Source organism: Toxorhynchites rutilus, chromosome 2 (assembly GCF_029784135.1).
Source record: "Toxorhynchites rutilus septentrionalis strain SRP chromosome 2, ASM2978413v1, whole genome shotgun sequence".
In the NCBI taxonomy this organism is placed as follows: domain Eukaryota; kingdom Metazoa; phylum Arthropoda; class Insecta; order Diptera; family Culicidae; genus Toxorhynchites; species Toxorhynchites rutilus.
The window spans coordinates 302692955-302714779 of NC_073745.1; the positions used below are offsets into that span (position 1 = coordinate 302692955).

General features: G+C 38.3%; 1 protein-coding gene across 8 annotated transcripts in view; it reads left to right on the top strand.

Moving 5' to 3' along the window:
* The first annotated feature begins 13763 nt into the window (after positions 1–13763).
* The window catches only part of LOC129768833 (carbonic anhydrase 7), a 101442-nt gene continuing 93380 nt past the window's right edge, over positions 13764–21825 (top strand). For 2 of the 8 annotated variants that reach the window (XM_055770749.1, XM_055770747.1), the window contains exon 1: positions 13764–14042. The gene's annotated coding sequence lies outside the window, so the exon portion shown is untranslated. Of the gene's footprint in view, positions 14043–14122; positions 14296–21825 lie in introns of those variants that run through there. The other 6 variants (XM_055770748.1, XM_055770750.1, XM_055770754.1 and 3 more) reach the window with 3 other exon arrangements.

Genomic DNA, 21825 nt, shown 5'->3' on the forward strand with positions numbered 1-21825 from the left:
AACGGTCTCGTGAGGGATATTTAATTCAAGGACTAGCTCTCTCAAACTTAAATGACGATCTCCGAGCACCATTTAATTTATTTTGTCGATGTTTTTCATCAGTTGAAGCGATGGATGGTCGTCCTTGATGAGGCGAATTGTTCATCTCTTCATTTCGACATAGTTATGTCTTCAAATGTATTATGCAACATTTTCAATGTTTCGGGATAAGAAATTCTGTTTGCAACACAAAATTTTACACAATATTTATGAACAATAGATTTATCAATATTAAAAATCGCCGAGCAAAAAAAGTTAACTTGTTCTTAATGACGCTGTAAACAAACTAAATGACAGATTGCGCTCAAAATTGACATTAAGCCCATTGATAGTGGTACAGGGTAACTTCGATATAACGTACATTTTGCTTTCAAAATTGTACGTTGTATCGAATTGTACGTTATATCGAAGCATAATGAAGCACTCAGAAACGATTATATTACTTTATTGTGTTGCTGTTAGAGTAAGATTAATGAATAAATTCAACTAGAAGACGACACCAATCAATTGATCAAAATTTCTTTCATTTAGAATCCGGAATCACGAAACAGTTGTCTTTCGGAATTGGCTAAAAGTACAATTCAAGTTTTTGTATCAAAATACTGATAATATATTGTTCTTCCAAAAAAACAATATTCAAAAAATCATTCTTCTAGACTTTGAAAATTTGTACGTTATATCGAGGGTACGTTATAACGAGGGTACGTTATATCAAAGTTTCCCTGTACCAACTTGAAAAAAAATTGAAGAATGTCAGCGGAAAGATTTAAAATTATAAATTCCCGATATATATTTGACAGAATATATTGGGTAAATGATCTTGGTTTGTCCGATTTGGGGTGTTTTTACGCAACTAGTAAATGCAAATCGATTTTTTTTTCATGAAAATCACATATAATCGATACGAGTTTGGGTTTGTTGAAAAGCCCCAAGTCTCTAATTGCTAATACTATCATAAGGCGTTATTCAAATTTTTATGTTTTTAACGATTTTTCTCAAAGAGGAATTATGATCATAGCTTGACCAACTCTGATCATGGTTTGTCCAAAAATTGATCATGGTTTGTCCGGATTTAGAAATCACCATTCTTGAATGAAAATATTCGAATTCTCAAGTAGATGTTGCATTTATGATTGCTTGAGTTTACTGTCATCATATTGATCCATTCATAATTTAGGCTTTCTTCAGAATATTGCATTTTCTTGGGCATTTTAAAAATGTTCACTTCAAGACACTCAACATAGAGAAACTTTATTTCTGCTATGCGCGAAGGACACAATAAACAAACTGCAGCGCCATAGAAATCATGTGGACAAAACATCATTAGTGAATCGGACAACTCATGATCAGAATTGAGTTCATCAAAATGCGTTAATTTAATGGTTTAGCTAAGAAAATCTGATACATATGGTGTGCAAGAATGATGTTTACAATATTTGTGAGTGTAATATTTGTAATCCAGAAAAGGTCTGAATACGTGCGAAATAATCATCTGGTAATCGATTAAAAGTTAGCTCAAATGAGGGGCGCCTTAACACCAATAGATGGTGCATTTTATAATCCTTTAAAGCATGTGATTCCGTAAAAATATACTATAAAACTACTGTAAATCATGAAAAAGACAATTTTATTTATACGTTTTGAAACATTCGAATACCTGATTTGACAAAGGTGTGCTGAATTAGAGCATTTAAAAAAGTGGACAAACCATGATCATATTTTCGACTGAACAAACAAAAATCATTTACCTTAATATTCACATTCCGATTATATTTCATTATACAATCAAACAATATATCGATAGAAACCAACCCTGTTCGCAGAGAAACTGCATCTGTCCAGACCATCCTCTCTAGTTTACCGCCAATAGTCTGAACAGCACTTAGTACACTTACCTTCTCTTTGAAGAGATTACATTCACGATACCCTCATGAAATAACCCTCTCCGAAAACGCACTTACATTTTCGCTCAGAGATGATTTCGCTCTGCTTGCAGGCAGGTGGAAATACATCCGCCACCGACATCCATCACATTGCAGCATCCATCGGAAACAGTTGAAATCAGCTGTTCCCTCCCAAAACGAATATTGGGCGAATGCTACGGATTTGATCTACGACCAATTACAGGTGGAAGGGGATCGAAATTGTCACATGCGGCTTTTTGGCAGAAATCGATGAAAGATGTCCCAAATTCATCAATTCAATTTGATCCACGCTTCCATAAACGGTTCACGAGAGAATGAATAAAATCACGTAATACACTAATCGACAGATTATTACATACATAGGCCGCCTGTTCGCAAAAATGATCACGTTCCCTGTGGGAATACTATGTTTTGTTCGTTTGATAGGTTAATAACGTTAAAAGGGAGTCAAACTCACATGCCCCGGAAACAAACGCAGCAGATGAAACGTGCTTTCGGGCAGAATAGTTTTCCGAACGAGTTGAGCAGAAACTTCGAATGCAGCGTGTCACAATCGCCAATACTTTGAGATGTTATTCAATTTAATTCAGTCTAAAGCGAGTACAAGAAATGCTGCCCCTGCGGGTCTTCTTTCCATCACGAACCGAAAGACAGTGAAATTCTTACGCAAGAAGTTAGGTTCTTCTGGGAATGGACTCATTCAATTAGCAACAACGTTACCAAGATAGCCCGAACATTATATTCCCTTCGTGAGCTATTACGGTCGGGGTGGGGAGAATTGGGTCTGCATTATGTGTCGTCTGGATATTTTTTTTTGGAATTGATAAACTCAAAGGAAACTTCTGGTGCCACAATTGAATTTCTGCTCCCCCATCAATTTGTGAAGGCAGCTGTGGTTCACCCTATTCGATTCCTTCCATATTGAATTAAATGTTAAAAATGATATAAGATATCATCGAATCTTCATATAGACGCAACATTTTTCAAAAATTACTGTATAAAAAATAGCTCGGAATTAATATTACAAATAATCTGAATGTCAAGCTTTACTCACTATGGATGCAATATCAATGAGAATAAAAAGCGAGAACAATGAATGTGTGAAGATTGTTTCAAAGCAATTAGACCTCTTTGAGAGGACCTTTTTGTCCTCAGAGTAATATCGTTTTGACGTGGGACTACGTCTAACCGGAATATATGGAGGGTAAAATGAAAACCTAAACACAGAACATGCAAGAAAAAATGAAAGATTTCGAATGCTTATAGCTCGAACATTTCGTACTGGATAGGAGAGATGTTTGCATCACTTGATAGGGAATATTTCTACGCATCTATCGCAACTAACAAAATGTTGTTTTTCATTAGATAAACAATTGAATAACTGTAAAATATTAGGCGTTATCTAAACGCCCTAACTGCATCGTTTTGATTGGCCCGATTTACGGTTTCCCTAACACAGCCATCAAAACCAAGCAGCCTAGGGGAAATCGGCATTGCAAATTCATACAAATCGGGGGTATTTTTGTTCCGATTGAAATGTGTTTCCCTAACACAGACTTCAAAACCGAGGTTTCTGGGGAAATCGGCTCTGCAAATAAATGCAAACTGCGAGTACTTTTGTCCTCGCTTGCCTTTGTGCAGAGTGGAATATGTCTGTCCTAACATGATCTTCTAAACTTAGGAACCTGGGAAAATCGTGCAGACACTAGAAGCGAATGAACTTCCCAGTTTCAAGCAAATTCGAGATTCGAGAAGTATGTACACTTTTGGGATGTAAACTTCAGAGGGAAATGTAAAATAAAATAATCGTTTGATAATTTTTTTTTGTCTTTATTGGAAAGATTTTCAGCCTTAGGCTGGTTCATCAAACGTTTGATAATTCTTCCGTACATATATTTTGTTCTAGTCATCATACCAAACGTAAAAGGTCCGTCATTAAATTTACTTGTAACGAAGAACAATCAATCACAATAAATGAATTGACTTTACACGGCATTTGTTCATTTTTTTCACTCACAGAGCAAATATATTGAACTCAATTGAATTTGGAAACTGTTTCATTCAATCAAGAATTTAATCAATACAAACGAATGATTGCTAAGCTAAGGTAGTTCCACGTGAACCTTGCGGTTATATCATAGATATAACCCACTATTTTTTTTTTTGTTTGAGTTCCAGCGATAGCACCTTCTACTTAATAGCTACATCCCACGCAAAGCTTCGCGTCGACCTTGTATACGATATTTCGTTGCGCGCAACTTTTACAAGTTCATTCATTGAATCGCATGCAATGTACAGTACAACATCTGGTGCGTCATTTAGACTGTATAGGGTGAGTGCATCCATTTTTGTCCGTTGTAAAGTTTTCTACAATTATGTATTGACGTAGAACTACGTCTTTCATTAAGTGTGCCAAATCAGGTCTGGTCTAATCTTGCATTAAAGAGACTTTAAACTCTGATAGATGCCAAATCAGAAAACAGGTCACGTTTGTATGAAATAAAGTTAACGTTAATAACTATTTTTGCTGCAGATGGATTTTAATGATTTGCATACCAATCGAATCGGAAATTTTCTAAGATTTGTTCGATATGCTATACATTACTATCCCATAGTTTGTATATGGTTTAAATGGATGAAAAATGGAAGCAATCTAATTTCCCCATACATTTGTTCTGTCCATTTGTGTGCTTTCCCGAACAGAGCTGTCAATAACGAGCAACTTAGGTGTAATTGTAAGATTTAAGGTGAAGGTGGAAGCTAGCCATAAATGGCTGCCACAATGGCGCTCATTTCTTTCATCTCCCTCCCTCACCTCTCGCCCGAAAATCAATAATTTTGCGAAACAGTGTGAAGAAAATGATCGTTTTCGCACACTTCCCATCAAGTAATATCAACCAAACTCTAATCGATTACTCACAAGATATTAAATTTTCATCTGCTTTCGCACCGTATAGTGAAGAACGTCGGAAAACTCGAGCAAGTGCTTTGAAAGTTAAATTTTCGTTTTTCAATCTTCTGCAATGGTTTTGTTTGTATTGGTGGAAGCATCGTTATTTTTTCGACACTGATGCCAAACAACATCATCGAAACAGCTATAAAAACCACTCAATAAAATATTATTCCGGAGTCATAGCGTCCCATGTAATGAAAATCAATAGAATAAAATTGTGTTGATATCAATACAATTATTATTTTTACGTTTAATGGGTCTATAATGTAAGTTTTAGCAACTTTAACATTGGGTAAGAAAATTGTATTGCAGAGCTTGGAACACTGCCACGGCTGCCTATGCTTTCAAAAACAGTAAACGGAAAAGTATTAAATTCAATCTAAATGCCTCGGCCAACGAAGAGAAGGGTTAAGGATTTCCAACGTGAATATGTGAAAACAATACGATCAACGAAGGAAAATATTAAGGAATTATCAACATCGAGTTACTATGCGGAAGAACTTGTTAATACCAAAAGTGCCCCAATTCGCATGTGTTATAAATTTGCTCATGTTACGCTCGCGTATAATCAGAATCATATGCAAATGCACCTTCTATATATATTTATATTTGCAATTGTTCATCGGAACATATCGCTCATACATTTTACTTTAGTATTGAATTGTTATTTGTTTTTTTTTTTCAAATGTATTCAAAGACTCGTGTCAATGAAGCGCCACACAGTCTGATAAGTGAATTGATCTATTTACGTGTGCTTTGCTCTTCTCTCACAAACACTATTACCCCATTTTTACACGAGGGTTTACCTATACTACTACAATGGCTAGCTTCCACCTTCACCTTAAAGTCTCCGTGAACAAAGGAAAAGAAGAAGAACGAATATTTGCCTAGATTTGCCTAGAGTATAAACAGTGGATCTCGCTGAGGCAAACGTTCATTCTTCGTGAGGACTAGAGGTGTGCAAATCAGCTCATCATGATGAACAGCTCTGATCATATCAGCTCATCTAAATGAGCTGTTCTTTATGAACAGCTCTTCAGCTCAGTTGTCAGTGCCGACTTTCAATTTGGGTCCCAAACTCGATAGCCACGAAGCCAGTTTGAAAATGTTAAAATTCAAATGAAATTTTTCACACCATATTTTTAATTACTTGAAACACGTATTCCAGACTATTATTTACAACAGACTCGGCGAGTACAACATTTCCGACATTTTTACTGAGGCTTTACATTACAATAGAAAGTTTTCTTCAAAAAAAAAAAAAAATCTTATGAGATTTTTGCACCGCCTGCAAACAAAGTGTTTTTCATTGAAATAGAATACTCATTTGATACACAGAAGTTAATTTTCATTAATAATTTGAATTTTAAAAACGTGTTCATTCTGCCTGAGAGCCAATTATTATTTTTGGCGCCCCCTAAACTGGTAAACAAAGCTCAATGCCGTCAACGCGAATATAACAGTTGAAAAGACGAGGGACAAATGAAACTAAACTGATGTCTTAACACGAAGAGCGAGAGACGGTCAGTTCATTTGAATCTTACAGCTCACACACTCTCTTCAATTCTACAGCTCTTTTCTCTCCTTCATCATCATCAAAGTGAGCTGAAGAGCTGTTTGATTTTTTTTGCGAGCTGTTCCGCGTCAACTCACTTCAAAGAGTCGATTCTTCGGAACAGCTCATGAGCGGATGGCACATCTCTAGTGAGGACACCGACTGGACAACACCGTTTCTGGGCGAACTGGACGGCGAGGGATCGAGTGCCTTTCTCAATGCAATTGGGGTGGAGGAGTAATATGAGGAAAGAGTAGAGTTTTCCAAGGACCTTTTTGAAGGCTAAAGATGAATGAACTAAAGAAGTTTAAAGTCTTTTTAATTCAACAAGGAAAGGAAAGGCAAACGTTCAGTATCGTTCTAGATACGAAGCAATGACCATCGCTTGTTCTTCCTTGTTTTACGCCATCACATGTCTTTGTTTCGGACTAAGCTGTGGACGCGACCAAGTTACTCACTCGCTGATGTCTCTGGCATTGCAATCATTGCATCAAACTGAAGCCATTGCATTAATGTTTTGAGCTACATAATTGTGTGGGTAATCATAAAGCTAGGCTGTTGTCGGCTCACCAAGAAAATAATTGTTCTGGAGTTCTGCCTATGATTTGGTTTCGCGGTAGCAAAACTCTTTCCACCAAGGATAACAGCTAAGCTAATCTAGACAGGCAATATTAATAGAAAGGACTTCTGTTGAGAAGAGCGCAAAACGAAAAAAAAATAGTGCTTCCTCGCTACGCTGAAACCCCATTTGTATCTGCTCCCGTGTGCATTGGTGGTGCAAACTATAGAGCCGTAATGATGAATTCAAACAAGGAGGGGAGATAGCGGGAGGGAAATATTATAATATTTGAAGCAAATATTCAGCCTTTTCCAAGCAGTTAACATTGTTTGTTTTTTGTCATCACTGCATTGAACTGACGCTATGGTGAAGTAGGTGTTAAGGTTGTGCACAAAAAAATTATTTGGGGAATACCAAGTTATTCAATAAGTTATATTAAGTTATTGATTTATTTGGCCTCGCGTGCCAGTCGCAAAACTGTTTTGACGTAGGACTACGTCTTTCATTTCTATACCGGGGTGTAAAATCAAAGTTTCGAAAACGAAAGCGTTACGACGGAGACCGAGATTTTGAGCGTTAATAGCTCCTAAACAACTGAACGAAATGGTATGATAAACACTTCATTCGAAAGATAAAATGTCTACGCGTTCTATACTTATTACTTTTTGATCCAAAAACTTGTTTCAATAGTCTTAAAATTGCTTTCAAAACAGGCTATTGAAATCACCAATCGGTATATAAGCGAGCGCCGCTCGGAAATCCACTCAGTTCTAATTGAACAGCGATTGGAGCATGTTGTCGCTGTTGTGGTGAAGCTCTTCGTTTATCATGAAAGCGCGAATGAACGGTGTCACCAAGAGCCTGTTTGTGCACCCTATGCCAGAAGGGAATCCATCAGGAGGAGAGTGATGCCACAAACGGTTCCCCGGAAAGATCTCGAAGCAGCCGCTACACACACATATACACGCGCGGAATTCTTTCCGTTTGGATGCCATTCAGCATCGAGAAAGATCCGGAAAATAATCTGCCAGTTCCTCTGGGAATTTAAAAATACATTCATGTGAAAGAGTTTATTTGAATGTTTTCTATCCATGTAAAACTGTGACCAAATATGTTTCAATCAAGTGCTATTAACAGATGGTTATCGAGTTAGCATAAACCACTGGTGGGCTTTCAGTATCGAGGAAAATGTGGAAATATCCAATCGTTACTGACAATAATCTGCCAGTTCCTCTGGGAATTTAAATTTACATTCATGTGAAAGAGTTTATTTTAATGTTTTCTATCCATGTAACACTGTGTAACACGTAACGCTCTCGTTTTCGAAGTTCTCCAAATATTAATTCATTCAGAATGAATTCAGATTCAACTTCAAACAAATGATCTCTAAATCAACGATAGTCCTACGTCACCCTTGCGGTTATACCATAGATATAACCCACTTCCTGTTTTTAACTAAGATTGCATTTGCGCTAATCTTGATCATAATGATTCCGTACTACTGTTGCGGCCTCGATGGAACAATCGAATACGAAAAGTAGAAAAAACACATTTATTTGTTAAAATCACTTTATTCACTAAATTTATAAACATAATCACTTAACACTAAAAATCACATTAAACACTAGTCACAATCGGCAACGCATCCTGGATCCGCACCTGCAAAAGAGATCAAAAGGTTCACTGTATACAAAATAATACTTTACGCGACTTACCTTTTTCACCAGACACAAAAACCTGATACAAAATTATTTGTTTGCATCACACATAATATACAAAACAACAGCATGACAAAACAACGTATAAACAATCACAAACAATAACAATCGAATTGTCAAGACAGGAACGCATGGAAACGGACCCACTATACAATGAGGAATTATTTATAACGAATATTCCAGACGTAACCCAAAAAAAAAAAGAATTACGCCATTCAAATGACTATGGGACCAATCATATAAATAGGGCACGAAATGTTAAGAACAGAGTCAGTTGCAATAAACTCTCCGATCAGTATAGGTCGATCTCATCTTTTCATTTTATTATCGGGTAGCCAGTCTGCTCTCATCTCTACTCTACTTCGGAGCTCTGCTCAGATACCTCTCTGGGCGGAGACAACTACTGTTTTCGAGGTTGTTGAGATTAACAGATAGAGTTTATTTCGTTTATTTAGTCACCAATAAAGTAAATGTCGTTCTGAAATTTTGTATGTGATTTGGTTTCGCTTGCCAGTAGCAAAACTTTCTCCACTAAGGATGAATGCTGCGCTTATCTCGAGTATGTATGGTTTTGCGAGCACAAGAATAAATCATCAAACAATTATCGTAAAATAATTTTACAATAAAAAACAACATTTCAGGGCGATCAAACTGGTAGAATGGTTATATCAAAATGTTCGTAGCATTATAGAATAATATCCGCACTTGAATTAAACTACAGCGTAGTTCTACGTGAACAATGCGGTTCAAGACACGGAACACAACCTCCTATAATTTTTTTTCAATCAAAATATATCCACGTGGACCACAGGTTAGGGCTATTATCAATGTCCACGCTTGTCCACGGAGGAGGGCTAGTCTAGAATCGTGCTTTTTCTGTCCACGCGGTTTCTGTGAAAAGGTAGTTTTAGAAAACATTGAATGTGTTTTAGCTTATATGACAAATCTAATCGGACAGTAATTACGTGACAATTGTGTAGCATTGCATCCATTATGAAGGTGTTTCATGTCAATCGTATTATTAACACATTGAGCCCAGTGTCGGTCCCTATAGGCCAACGTTGAGCTTTTTGGTAGGAAAGTGCTGACTGACACGGACTGACAGTTACAAAAAATAAAATAAAAATATATACGGCTTTATTTTCGAATGTCTTACAAAATGTGACTACTTTCTAGTCGGATTGCCTACTATTTTCTTTTTATACTATAAATATCATTGGGCACTGGGACCGACACTGATATTGTGCAAACGCTCTTGAGGCGCGCCGAACGAAAAGCACAGCAAGAAAAAATCGGTGCTTATCGTGTTATCATACTGACATATGGTCGGTTAATCATACTGATATATGGTCGGTGCACCCGTGGCCGGATGGTTAGCGTCTCACATTATCATGCCAAGTGTTCGGGTTCGATTCCCGTTCTGGCCGGGGGATTTTTCGTCAAAGAAATTTCCTTCGACTTGCACTGTGGTCATGCGTATTCTAGAGCTTGCCCCTCGGAATACACTCAAGGTGTGTTATTTGGCTTAAGAAATCTCAACTATGTATTAATTAATGACACTAGTTAATACATACGTTGAGACGGCAAAAGTTTCATAGGGAACGTTAACGCCATTCAATATTCAATATATATGGTCGGTATTAAGTCAGAGGGGACCAAGTCGCAAAATTGAAAATTTCGAGTTATTGATTACATTTGGTTAAGCATGGTGGTAATCTACATACCACATTTATCAGATTTGGAAAATCACGCATACAGCAGGAATAACGGATCGAAATTGTTATGATGGATCAATAAAAATTCCTCGTAGTATGCAGTCAGATCGGACCATGTACCATTTACCATGGCGAAATGGCTCTATATCATGTGCAGACAGAGTTGACCATGTGTCAATCATTTGTATATTGAATTTAAACAATATCCAAGCGCCGAATTCAAACCAACAAAAAAATTTCTTGAAGTTTATAGGTACCTGGTCGAAAAGTGTTTGAACCCATTAGTGTAAAATGTGCACATTCGGAGCATATTAAAAAATAAACTTGGTCTACTACTCCGACTGAACAGATCAGTGAAAAATGCTGGTCTTTAGTGTGAATGATCGCAAAATGTACTATTTCAGAGTGCGATTCAGGCTGTAGCGATGACAATGAATTCAAACTTGACGATTCTATTGACGAATACTGTCTAAGATGATTGAAAATGGGAAGTTTATGCTTAACATGTTCACCGTGCAATCATATTCACGCCAGCAGTAGATGGCAGAGAGTATTATGCTGAACGCAAACAAATGTTTATGCAGTTCTAAACTCACAATCTTTCTCACTCTAATCTTCATGGCAGAATGGCACACTTTGACTCACAAATGTTAATTGGTTGAGAAATATTTCGAAATTGTTCAGTCACAGTGAACCAACTCTTAAAAAAATGCTTCATTTGGTTCAGTCAGAATGAACCATTGTACGTATAGACGGCCAAATAACTGCCTTTTTTGGTACGATACTTGATGTTTTTTTACAACTATCAACTGATCTAGCTTCAACAAAATAATTTGAATCAATCAGCCAAATTGGAATTTGAAAAAAAAAATTATAGGAGGTTGTGTCCAAGATACGACCGCATTGTTGACGTAGAACTACGCTGTCGCTTGTTTATACCTTCGGATATTATTCTATAATGCTGTGAAATTTTCGAAACAACTGCTTAGTAGAATAATCTTTGAAATGGTTTTTCATTGTAGAATCAGTTGACGATAATTGATTGATGATTCATTCTTGCCCTCGCAAAACAATAAACTAGCTGATCGTATGTCGCAATTTATTTCATGTCATTGCATTGAAAATTTACCTCGAATGCTATTCCAGTGGCCTTTTTCACAATTGACATAGACTCGGCAACAGTCGATTATATACATGTTGCACCAGCACCATTATTCCACATCTCATAACTACATCAATATATTTTTGCACCGCATGGAAAGAACAATAACAACACTTGCAAGTATCAAATATCATGCTACATGTTATTTAGGATTGCCTCAGTGGAATCGCACCTCTGGGCATCGTTCGTACAATGTAAACCAAGCGCCAAACAAGCGTTTGCCATAGCATGCATACAGAGCCATACATTGGTGTCTTAAAACTACTAGGAATATAAACACTTCTCATCATTTTGCGCAATTCTAAAAAAAACGCTTCTGTTAATATTGCTGGTCTCAAAAAAGTTGCATTACTTTCTCATGCTCGAGAGAAGCGCAGCTGTAACCCTTAGTGGAGGAAGTTTTGCTACTAGCAAGCGAAACCTAATCACATAAAAAAATCCAGAACGAAATTTACTTTGTTGGTGACTAATCAAGAGAAATAAACTCTTTTTGTTAATATCAACAACCTCTAAAACAGTAGCAATGTTTCATTATGATCAATATTAGCGCAAATGCAATCCTAGTTGAAGGCCGTTTTGCGACTGGCACGCGAACCCAAATAACTTATAACATTCCAGTAAGACATTCAAGATGCTTGGTATTCCCCAAATATTTTTTTGGAGTATAACCTTAACGCTTGCTTCGCCATAACGTCAGTTTAATGCCTTGATGCATTCTCAAAGGAACCAACGAAGCCCTTATGATGACGAAAAAGAAACAATGTTAACTTGGAAAAAAAACTGAATTATGCTACACAGCTTGTACTCTGCTGTAACACCAATCGATGCGAAATCGCTGATGAGTTTGATAAGAGCGACCGCCTTCACCACCAGCGGGGGGAGCTTGATTTTGGTTGATGCCTGGGTAACGGCGTTTACATTTTCGACCGACGCGCCGAAATCACCTACTTCGCTGTTGTTCGATGCGGTGTCACACTCGCGAAGGTTCGGTTCAGTGCGAGCGCTTTTCACTGCACCACCATCGCGTGCATCATTTGATGACACTCGAAATTTTATTGCCCCTGGCAATGCGTTCGTTTTTTGCAGGGCTCGAGCCTGCCTTCCTCTTCTTCTTGCTTATCACACACTACGCGAAGCGTCCAATTTATAACGTGGAAAGAAAAACACACGATTCGAATAACGAATAACGAACAGAAAAAGCAAACGACTATATCCAAGTTGGATTACCATTGGTGGGGTCCAATCTTAGATCGAAGCGCAGCGAAAGCAAAGTGAACTGGATCACTCAACAGTCCGATGCCGAATGAAAGTTTGCCTTCTTATCTTCTTTGTTTTTAAGAGGCTTTAAACTTTGCAGTTCATTCGCCTCTATAAGTTTGCCTCAGCGAGATCCACTGTTTATACTCTAGGCAAGTATTCCCCTTCATTCTTCTACTTTTCCTTTGTTCACGGAGACATCAAATCCTACGATTTCCCCTTCGTTGGTCGTCGATAAGTTGCTCGTTATTGATAGCTCTGTTCGGGAAAGCACACAAATGGACAGAACAATTGTATGGGAAAATGGAAACGCTTAGAGTTTTCATGAATATTAACCATTTACAAACCAGGGGATTCTAATGTGTAGTATATTAAACAAATCTTAGGGAATTTTCGATTCGTTTGCTCTATAAATCGCTGAAATCCGTTCACGGCAAGAATAGTTATTAACGTTAACTTTATTTCATAAAAACGTAACCTGTTTTCTGATTTCGCACCCTTAATGAAAGACGTAGTTCTACGTCAAAATGCATAACGGAAACGCAGGAATTTCCATTGCGCGTATTACAGCACTTCATCGCTCGGGACGCAAAACAAACCGCTCACCGCAAGGAAAAACTCTCGCTGAGAGAAGAATGCTCGCGACAAAGCACTCTCCCAAAAAAAGCTCGAATCAATGCCAGCGCGCGCGAAAGAGTCGGCAAGCAAACAAAACCCCCCGGTTTCCTTTCCCTGGGTGGGCCGATTGCGGTATCTTCCGCCACGCTGTATATGTGATGCAGTTTTTCAACCGCGCGCCTGTCGACGGAGGCGGCGGTAAAGTGTGAACTAATTGACGGCGATGACGAGCGGGTTGAGCCTGCGAGCTCCGGCCCCATTGGCACGGTTTTCAGTGCCGGACGGTCATTCTGTCGGTTGGGTCGAGTTCGCATCTTCGGGCTAAGGACATAATATTCTTTTTTCTTTGGAAAACGCGACTATTTATCAACAGCTGTTTGGTGATCGCCGCAGCTCAGTCAACGGGTGGACGTGATCGCGAACGGAAATCGGTGCAGCAGCGAGCGTGTCAGTGTGTATGTGGGTCTGAGTGCATTATTGTGAAAGTAAATAGGAAAGTTGTTATTTTAGATTTGCGGCTAAGTGCATCGGTGCAATTCGGGTAGAAAAATTACTACGGTTTTGCTGTTGGATTCGTGCTCAATTCGGATAGTACGCGGTGTTGATGGAAAAAACGCGGTTTTTTCGCATACTGACCGAGTGAAGTGAAAGTGAAAAGCGTGTGCCGAGCGCACGGAGACGCTTATCCGTACGGATCGCCGTACGATTGCTCAATTACGGGCTCAGGGAATCGTGACAGTGGCCGGAATGATTGACTTATTATAGACATTGTTGGATAATAATTGTTCGCTGATGTAATTCTGCGGTGTAAAATTTATTCTGCGTTTTTTGATAAGTCGCCAGAAAAATCGAGGGGAAAAAGAGAAGGGAATGGGATCAGTTGTTTGCAATGGGATATCGTGTCACGGTTTGAAGCTTTGGATGCTTTCTCGAAGGCTTACTCACTTATGAAATAAAGCAATGAACAAAAAGATCATTACGTGATTAACATTGATTATCTGTTGTCTAGAAATGTACAGTGAGGGTGGAGAATCTTCTATGTCGCAGCTATTGAGATGAATTCTTTTTGAACGTGCCAACAAGTCGAAAACTTATGAAAATTGATCGTGGTAGCAGAACAATTGAAAAAATTAGTGACTTTTGAAGGACTGTAACTTCGTGGAAATTAATTTTATTGAGAAGAAGTACACATCAATTAAAAAACTTGCCTCTACTTTTGGAATGTCTTGCTGAATTCGATTATGCATCACTAATAATTTGATGAAAAAATGTATTTCGAGATATATTTTTTTTCACGTGATTTCAAAGATAACATAATTTAAATGCACCGGAAAAAAGCATTTTTTGATAAGACTGTAAGGGTTATCATTTCCGGAAGACGGTTGTAGTGAACGATATTTCGGAAAGAATCGATCGGTCCAATGTCAGTTTCAGAAGTAAACAAAAAGAAAATTCGATACATTTAACAATTTTTCTTTGGTAAAGCTGAAAATACGATCCAGTCATCTAAAATTGTGAATGTCCAGTGTACCGATTCTCTTCAAACTAATTACATGTAATTTCTTCAACGACGCACCTCCCAAAGATGAAATCGTTGTCGAGAAAGTCGATGAAATCACACAGCCAGGAAGATTCTTCTGTGCATTTGAATGTACCGAAAAGATTGATTTATGTTTAATTGATTCCATATAGCCAAACACTACACACCAAACACAGATCTGTACTGTCAACAACTAGACTGTCTCAAGTTAGCGATGGACAAGAAACGACCATTTTTGGCCAACAGGAAAAGCGTTGTGTTGCGTCAGGACAACACCAGGCAACATACGTATAAAATTACTCGCCAAAAGCTCTGGAAGCTTGATTGAGATGCTTTGATGCATTCACGGACCTAGTAGGGGAAAAGCGGTTAAAATGAACACCCTAAGGAATATGCTCATTTACTGCGTCCACATACTGCTACAATTTCCGTTCTTCGAAGAATATTATAGCTTAACTAACTTTTGTCAAACGGTTGTTATTATAAAAAATAAAAATAGTACACTTTCCGTTAAAAGGAAATAAGATGTAAAATCGAGCATTTTTTTTTATCGTGCGGTTAAAATGATCACATGGTGGTGTTAAAATGAACAATTGCACAAATCATGCTAAATTGGATAGATTTATGCGTTGTTCCTTATCTAAATTTGTTTAAATCATTATTGAAATAGTTGGTACATGTATGAATCAAGCTGAGCTTATTCACCTAGAGTAGTAATTAGAATTTACTCATACGTGCGAAAAAGTAGTAAGAAAAACATAACGCCTCACATATTATGGTTTAGGTTTGGTCGAGGTGGCATATTTTTTCAGGATCAGAGCCACAAAAGGAACCCCTTGAAAAGCAACATTTGATGAGGTAGATCAGCTTTGGAAAACATGACATTGTTAGTCGTTATACAGTGGTGGCTCATTTTGCCCCAAACAACAAAATAATTCCGAATGCGAATTAATCACTGAAACCAAACAAAATATCTGTTCACCTCTCATTGAATATGTGAACAGTTGTCCAAACTGATGATTTGTCGAAGATATCAGGTCGAATAATTTAAATTTCACGGGAAATTCCTTAAATACAATGCGCACAAAATTACATCAAAATGGTTACCGTGAGATAAATTTCTGTTTTATTTATTATTTTTTACATTTGACAGTTTCATGCATAACAGGATGTCTTAAATAGCTCCAAATGTTCTAAGAATAGGATAATGAAGAAGTATCAATTTATTTACAGCTTAATTATAGAAGTTTGAGCACTGGTTTATTTTACCAACCCTGTTCATTTTAACCTCATTTCCCCTACCTACCATTTACCATGTTTTTCTTGCAGTACAAGACTTGCTTACAGTTGAAATCGTCAAGAGAAGATTTTGAAAATCCACTATTCCAATTGTTAGCCAAAAGTTTGCGAGTTTTGTATGAAAGAGGCTTAATGATATTACCTCCAAAATGACAACAAATTGTCAAACAATACGGTACACATTCAACGTAAAATGTATTTCTTATTTTCCAACCTAACACATGAAATAATGTTTGCTTTTTTTTTTAATCCCATCTGTTTTATTTTTATTACTAGGCTCATTAAGCAATTCAGCTGTAACAGAGCCGAATTTATCGTGTACTTTTTTTCTCATGTTATATGTTACACAGTAGCCATATAGGCGTAAAAGTATCCCTATATCATCGATACACACTTTTATCTATTACACATTAGCCATTAGGCGTAAGAGCATTCATTCCTATTCTATCGATACACAGCACATGTCGCATTTTTTCAGCGTAAGAATATTCCTATTGTTCGAATGTTCACAGTTGGACACAGCGGGACTGTTGATATGAGGCTTCCATTGTTGTGTTTATAAATAGCACCAATTACCGATGCAGCAGATCGATCGTATGTGGAGTGAGAGGCTGGGATCACCATCACATGATGATTGATGCATGGATGTAGTAGCTAGGCCCTGAGTTATAAGCTCATGATTGTTCGCTTAGTAGCGGACACGCAACCAATTAGGCTACGAAGACCCTCAATGTTTGCTTTAAATATTTGTGATAGCTATATGAATATTTTATTTTATTCCATCATCTTCGACAACGTCGTACAGACTGAAACCTTAAGATCTAAATTATTCTAAGTTTCTTATTCTAGTACTAAACACATTCTTGGACAGAGTAAAATCAAACACATCACTAACATTATTAAAAGAACGTAAACACAAATTGAAACTATTGTTGAAACCATAATTCGTTCTACGGAATGGTATAAGAAATAACGATGAATTACGAAAACGACGGGGAGGAATATTCCACGGAACTTGACGTAACAGTTCGGGACAGTCCACATTGCCGGTTATTAGATTATAAACAAATATTCTTTGTAGTTTGGTACGCCTGGCTGATAGTGTTTCCAAGTCAATCAGTTTGCAACGATCAGCATAACTCGGAAGATTTATCGGATCATTCCAAGGGAGCTGTCGCAAAGCAAACCGCATGAAACTTCTCTGGATTCGTTCCAACGCAACGATTTGTGTAACGAGGAATGGGGACCAAACCGGTGCAGCATATTCCATGATGCTCCGAACTAGCGCGCAGTATAACTTTTTGAGGCAATACACGTCAGAAAATCCAGAAGCATGGCGACGAATGAAACCGAGCACAGTGTATGCTTTAGCGGTTGTGATTACTATGTGCTCATTGAACTTCAGTTTAGAGTCGATCATTACTCCTAGATCACAGATCGAGTTTGCGCGTTCTATGGGCTCCGGCCCCATGTGGCATTGGTGGCGAATGATATTATTGCAGCGACTGTAGGATATGGCTTTACACTTTTTACTATTCACACGCATACCGTTATCATTGCACCAGATTAGCAAACAATTAATATCATCTTGAAGTTTGATGCAGTCAATGAATTATGCAATCTCACTGTAAATTTTGAGATCATCGGCGAAAAAAAGCTTGGATGTGGAAAGTAGCTCACATAGGTCGTTAACATAAATAATAAACAGAAAATATATGAATATTTTGAAATGAAACTCGAGGAAGAACGTTGCATAAGATATCGAATTAATGCAAACCTTTTCTATATTCAAACAACTATTTGTATGATCTAAAAATATTAACTTGATCATTCAGCATATATCTATTTGCTTCTTGGATCGTTTCGATATCCTTAGCTGCTGTTGTGATATCGCCCAATTGCTTCATAAAAGATATCAGCAGAAGCACTCGAATCTAGGCTGAAAAATGGTGGGAATATCAGTTTATCAGGACGCTTTCATTACCAGAGATAACGAGCGAACTTTTCTCAATCTTCACAAATATTTACGTGCCAAGGCTTATGGTCAATACTTGCAGATTTTATGACCATTGTTTTCATTCTGATTTTACTTCCGGAGAAAAGCCACGTCTATGACGAAGGCTTGGGGGTTAATCTGGTCATAAAACTTTACATAGAAATAAAAAAAAAACAGATAAATGGAATGTCATGAATGTGGCTTTTTCCTAAAGATAATTCCTTATCAGTTTTATTTTAATTTGATTTCCGCCTGCTCGGAGGTTCATAAGGCAGTCTAAGTGCCATTCGTGTTGCAATGGAAGCCATATATATGCCACAACGAATATCAATCATTTGCAACTCATCAGCATAGGCCAGAGACTACTCATAGTGCTACAAAAAAAATATCCAACGGTGTTGAATTACATGTTTTTGGAGAGCATTTTTGAGTACATCATATGAAATAATTCGTTCGTCGAAAGTTGCTTCCAATAAATTAATAGTGACACACGAGGTGTGGCGTGTTGCACCGTCTTGTTGAAACCAAGGCGCGTAGAAGTATATCCTAAGGTGGGCCAACTTGCTAAAATCACTCTTCAGCCATATTGGAAATCTACTGTGTTTTGTTTGTAAACAAAACACAATACGCTTGTGCCCAAGCTCGCTCATGATCAGTCTGTCTCTTTCACGCTTCAAGCAAATAACTCCCCTTCTGCTTTCTTCCCTACTATTTTCATATACCGCTCCCCTAACCAACTCAGTGACAAAACGGCCTCACCTAGTACCATAGACCCGTCTTGGTTGAAACCACAGCACCTTCACATTGAGGGCACCCAATTGTGGTACAAAGAGTCGATGGCCGTGTATTGATCACCGTTCAATTTTTCCAACGATTTTAGAAGATAAACAAACCAATGATTTCACCGGCCCATAAAGCGCATCAAATGTCGTCACGCATTGTAAAACGTCTCTGACGATGCATGCTATCCTGTGTAGCACAACTGTTTCGAAAACGAGCCATGGTTGCTCGAAATAATTGCTCTGATTAATGTCGAGTGCTAAATGGACGAAGGGTTCGCAAGTTTCTTGAACTGAACCTGAATTAAACTATGTTCGTAAAAACTCAAAAACGCTCTTAATGTGTTGTCGTTCTACACACAATACAACTGACAACTTTCAAGATGAGGCGCCAATCAAAAACTGGAAATTCCGCACCTCTATACACTTATTATATGAGCGTTTATTTAAAAGGCCTCACCACGCGTTAACCACAGATTTAATGCTACCTTGTCTACGCAAGATCGATAGAGTTGATCGGATGACATCATCCGAAGCCTTCTGCTTGCAAACTGCAAGCTTCTACTATCTACAGCTTGCAGTTGAGTTGATACTCTTCTTGTACTCAGTGTAGTGCCCTGTATACTGTATATTCAAATTGTTCCGCCAATACACCCGGTTCACAGCTGCAGTTCTCCAACTCCCGGCTTCCCCGATTCTTGCCAAGTCTTGCTCTTCCTGGTCTAACCGCCTAGCTCGCTAGGCTCCTCTTCTTATTGCTTCCACCGGATTCGATGCGGAAACCGTATTTGGAGGGCTGATATCTGGCAATCTTGTATTTAGTTTTAGATGCATTGATCCCGAGCCCATTCAGCTCTGCTTCGTGTTTCAGTCTGGTATAGGCTAAGTGTGTAATACGCACCCCCTAAGCGAGAATGGATTTATCTTGTACGTGCTCCTAAAAATTAAGGTAACAACTACGTCAGTACGTAGATTAGTTAACTCTCAGTCATCTGCAATCGTTCTGTATTTTAGATACTGAATAACAAAAGTGCCACGAACTTAATTTTGTAAGGCGCCCAAATTGTATATTTTCCAATCATACGGTGTTAAATGGTCCTGCAGAAGTATAATATGCTCATAAGCTGTTTCTCTTAGAGACTATAAAGCTCAAAGAAACAGCCTGTATGAATGAGAGATTCCATCATCTATTCACTTCATGCCCACCAGCGAAGAGAAGAAACCGTTTCTCCGGTGAGTGTGCTCTCCCAGTATTCGTGCATTAATTCTCCAGTCAGCGCTCTTGTTTTCCTGCATTCTCTGAGCACATAATATAGATGCCAGATGTGAAGACATGTTTTCGTTTTGAAGACATTTAATTTTGTGAAAACATACAGAGATCATTTCAAGGTATGTGAAAACAATTGTTTGTGTGATTTGTCGAACATGATTTCGAAATATCGGGATGGTTTGTACATTTTTGTTCATTATGATTATACAGGGTTGTCCAACCTTAAATTCCGAAAGTAAATTGAAATAAAACACATTTAGAATTCGAATTTCGATGAAACTTTTATTTCAAATTAAAGTTTGGTTTATGCCATTATGTGTGAAATACAACATCATTCAAATGTCCACCTAAGGCTTCCTCGCACACCTTGATCCGGAACAGGTATTTTTGGATGACTTTTCGGCACATATGGGGCGGTATCACCCGTGGCCGAGTGGTTAGCGTCCCACACTATCATGCCGGGTGTTCGGGTTCGATTCCCGTTCTGGTTGGGGGATTTTTCGTCAAAGAAAATTCTTCCGGCTTGCACTGTGGTCACGCGTATTCTAGAGCTTGCCACTTTAGAGTACATTCAAGGCGTGTTATTCGGCATAGAAATCTCAACCAAGTATTAATGAACGACGCTAGTTAATGAATACGTTGAGACGGCAAAAGTTCCACAGGGAACGTTAACGCCATTCAAGAAGAAGAAGGGGCGGTATCTCGGTCATAACTTCACGAATGTTGTCTTTCAAATGTTCGAGAGTTTGCGGAGAGTTGGCATAGACACGGTCTTTCGCATAACCCCACAAAAAAAAGTCTAGCGGGTTCAAATCGCATGATCTGGACGGCCAATTGGCATCACCAAAACGCGAAATTATGCGTCCCTCAAATTTCGTTCGCAATATGGCCATGTTCGGTCGTGTTGTGTGGCACGTGGCGCCGTCCTGCTGAAACCAAACAGTGACTTTTGGCGGATGCAATGGCCTCTCCCAAGCGACGTATGCCCGACGCATTCCATGGTCACCACGCTCTAATTTTTGTAACAGTTGGACTTTATATGGATGTAGGTGCAAGTCCAAATGCAAAATTCGCCACAATGATGTGTTTGACAAGCCCAATTGCTGAGCACGCCGTGGAATCGAAACATTCGGGTCATCCTCCACACTGACAGCAACAGCAGCAATATTTTCGGCCGAACGCACATTACGATAATGCACAGGTTTCACAATATCCGCTACGGATCCAGTTTGTTCGAATTTACGCACTACACTAGCGATTGTGTGCTCTGTAGGCCGTCCATGACGACCAAAATCCGTCCGTAATGCTCGAAAAACATTTGCCGGTTTTTCATCATTTTTATAGTATAATTTACCAAAATTAACACGTTGTGCGATGCTAAAACGATCCATATTGTAAAATGGCAGACATTCAACTAACGATATGACGCTTTGATTGACA